We start from the raw sequence: 3,817 nt of genomic DNA, 5'->3' as shown, positions 1-3,817 counted from the left end.
GGAACAGCCACCCAATGGTATTTAAATATGCCCAGCAAGTGGATATGAAAGAAAATAAAATGACATATTACTGAACTTATAATTCATTTTTATGAATTAGTAACTTTAAACTTGCATGATTTGGAGCAGAGAAAAGTTACACATACATTTTACCCCAAATATTCCTTCATCATGTGGTCTCTATCCCTTAAATCAGAACATTTAACTTCTCATTTGACAGTGGCTTTCTACTTCCATCACTCATTTATGTTACCCACAAAGCTTCTACAGACACTGAAGTCTATGTTTCTTGAGTTATGCTTTTTATTCAACTAAATAAAATATAGGTGATTGAACTGTGAAAATGGAGCTTAAAGGTGAAAGAAAGAGGCAGGAGTGGTGGGAAAAAGTCCATAATCCAGTATGGGAGACAAAGGAAGGCATATGGCTGTGAGTGTGTTGCAGGTCTGGTCTATACACTAAGCTCCAGGCCAATTGCTGAATAGTGAGAACCAACTGCAAAGTGACTTTTTATTATACACAATACCAGAAGACCAATTTCCTCTGATGATATTTGTAAACCACCTATATAGCTGGGAAATGGTAGACACTAAATGAGAACTATAAAATACAAAGAAAGCAGCCTGTTTTACAGCTTCAAGTAAAAGGAAGGTACAATATAGCAGCAAGCTCTTTGCAATCCCATCAAAAACCCAAAAGCTGCTCAGACTGAGAAATACCAAAAGATAACATTCCACTGATAAACTAAAAATCATCTGGAAACACCAGACAAGCTATACACTCCACACAGGACAAATTAGTGGAGGCAGAGCATGTGTACAAAGAAGTGTGCAAAGCAAAAGTAACTCTGACTACCCAAAACCAATATCAAGTTGTCTTGACATGACCTGTGTCCTCAACAGACAACCAGACAAGGGACTTGTCCTGAAAATGGTTTAATGCATAAAGCATCTTTTCTCTGGTTAGCTCAGACTCAGCATCTTCATAATCACTACAACAAGGGTCAGTCACTAGTAAGAAGATACTGCCACCATGGAGAATCATCAGTGGGCACCTGATAAAGTTTCTGGAGAGAACAAAAAGACACAAAAAAAGGGTCTAAATATAAAACTACCATGAAAATCAGAGCTTTAAAAGAAGCCCAAGACCACGGCTATATTAATATAAACAGGGTGAATAACCATGAAAGATAGACTTAATCTTGAATCAACACCTATAATAAAATTAAGACTCACCTGTTATTTTTAAAAAATCATAAAATGTCAAGTAACTCCCACATTGAATGGATATCATGCTAAACTATCCAATGGATATCAAGTTGCTAAAACTAGCAACTTGAACAAAAATGAGATCATTCATGAAAGACAAATACTACTTATTCTTCAGCCATTAAAAGATGAGAACAGTAAAATCAACTCTATTGTCATAAATTTAACTACATAAATAATGCCACACTGAATCAACTTATACCACCAGAAATGACTGCTCTCAAAAATATAAAGTGATTTTATGAGGCTAAGCAGTAGAAGAGATTCTTCCCTATTAATGTGAATCTAAATTTGTACAATTATTATGAAAAAATGAAAGCATCATGATGCTTCCTCAAAACACAGAAGATAGGATTACAGGATCATTAAGCATTCCTACTCTAAAGAATATTTACAAGGAAAATGAAGTCATTGTGTTAAAGAAACATACATCCATGCTCACTTCGGCAGCACATATTCAAAAACTGGAATGAAACAGAGAAGATTAGCATGGCCCCTACACAAGGATGACACACAAATTCATGAAGCATTCCATATTTTTACTTCTGCTGCACACAGGGAAATGGTAAATCTTTGTATGTTACTTGTCCCCTGTCCCTTGCAATTTTTAATATTTTTCATTGTTCTGTGCCTTTAGTGTTTTGATTATTTTGTGAATAAATATCAGTAATATCCTATCAGTAAAAACCTTCCCCTTGCCTCTCACCCCTTACTCCCAGCAGAATGTCTTCAGATAGGACAGCAGCCTGACTGCTCCACAGAAGACCCAACAGTCTGATGGCCTCCCAGAAGATTTACTGCATACAGGGCAGCAGATCTGCAGCTCCTCTACCCTTCTGAACAGTCCCTAGTTGGAAGGCTCCACAGGTGGTCTGCCACAGCCAGGGCCACAGGCCTACCAGGAGACCAGAGCCAAACCAGTTACAACAGAGGGCGACTCCAAACAGAGTCACCCAGACCAGCAAACACCAGGGACAACCAGATGGCAAAAGGCAAAGACAAGACTATAAGCAACAAAAGTTGATATGTGGGCATAATCAAAACCCGCTTCTCCTACCACAGTGAGGCCTGAATATAACAACACACCTAGAAATCAGAAAACTGACCTAAACTCCTATCTCATTGAAGATAATAGAGTAATTTAAGGAGGATATAAATAACTCACTGAAAGAAATACAGGATAAAACAATAAGACAGGTAAAGGAATTGAATAAAGCAGTCTAAGACCTAAAAGTGGAAATATAAACAATGAAGAAAACACAAATGGAGGCAAACCAGGAAATGGAAAACATAGAAAAGAGGTCAGGAATTAAAGATGTAACTATCACCGACATAATACAAGAAATAGAAGAGAAAATATCTGGTATAGAAGATACAGTAGAAGAGATTAAAACAACTGTCAAAGAAAATTCAAAACATAAAAAGACTCCTAACCCAAAGCATCCAGGAAATTCAGGACACAATGGAAAGACAAAATCTAAGAATAACTGGAATAGGGGAGAATGAAGATTCCCAGCTCAAGGGACCTGAAAATGTCTTCAACAAAATCATGGAAGAAAACTTATATAACCTAACAAAAGTGATTATCATAAAGGTACATGAAGGCCAGAAAACACCAAATGAATGGGACCAGAAAAAAATCCACTATTCACAAAATAATCAAAACACTAAAGGCACAGAACAATGAAAAATATTAAAAGCTGCAAGGGACAAGGGACAAGTAACATACAAAGATATCAAAATTACGCCAGACTTCTTAACAGAGACTAAGAAAGCCAGAAGAGCCTGGTCAGAAGTCACACAGACTCCAAGAGAACACAAGTGTTACTATAAGAGGCTACTACACCAGTAAAACTCTCAATCAACATAGATGGAGAAACCAAAATATTTCAGGAAAAAAACAAATTCAAACAATATCGATCTACCAATACATCCCTACAGAGATCCTAGAAGAAAAACTACAACACACAGAAGGTACCTGTACCAAAGAAAGGACAAGATATTAAGCATCTCACAACAAAGCCAAAAGAAGAGAACCACATAAAGCCACCTACAAAACAAACATATTAGGAACCAACAGCCATCTGTCTTTAAAATATCTCAATATTACTGGACTCAACTCACTCATAAAAAGACATAAGCTAACAGATTGGATACAAAAACAAGATTCAGCATTTTGCTGCATCCAAGAAACACACCTCAATAACAAAAACAGACACTATCTCAGAGTTAAAAAAAATGGAAAAAGCTCTTCCAAGCAAATGGTCCCAGGAAACAAGCTGGAGTTGCTAGCTTAATATCCAATAAAATAGACTTTCAACCAAAAATTAATAAGCATGATAAAGAATGACACTTCATATTCATCAAGGGGGATATTCAACAAGAGAAAGTCTCAATTTAAACATTTATGCCCCAAATGCAAGTCCACCCATATTCATAAAAGAAACTTTACTAAAGCTCAAAACACACATTGAACCCCATGCAATAATAGTGGGAGACTTTAACACCCCACTCTCACCAATGGACAGGTCACTGAAACAGAAACTAAA

At 36.6% G+C, this 3,817-nt stretch overlaps 1 non-coding gene across 1 annotated transcript; it reads left to right on the top strand.

The window, feature by feature from the left end:
• The first annotated feature begins 1,702 nt into the window (after window positions 1-1,702).
• LOC127691813 (U6 spliceosomal RNA) lies at window positions 1,703-1,809 on the top strand. The gene has a single exon (XR_007979386.1). It is a non-coding gene; the product is annotated as a U6 spliceosomal RNA (small nuclear RNA).
• The last annotated feature ends 2,008 nt before the right edge of the window (window positions 1,810-3,817 follow it).

Source organism: Apodemus sylvaticus, chromosome 8 (genome assembly GCF_947179515.1).
Source record: "Apodemus sylvaticus chromosome 8, mApoSyl1.1, whole genome shotgun sequence".
NCBI classification, from domain to species: Eukaryota; Metazoa; Chordata; class Mammalia; order Rodentia; family Muridae; genus Apodemus; species Apodemus sylvaticus.
The sequence above is the reverse complement of the archived record's forward strand: the minus strand, read 5'-3'. Positions and strand labels throughout refer to the sequence as shown.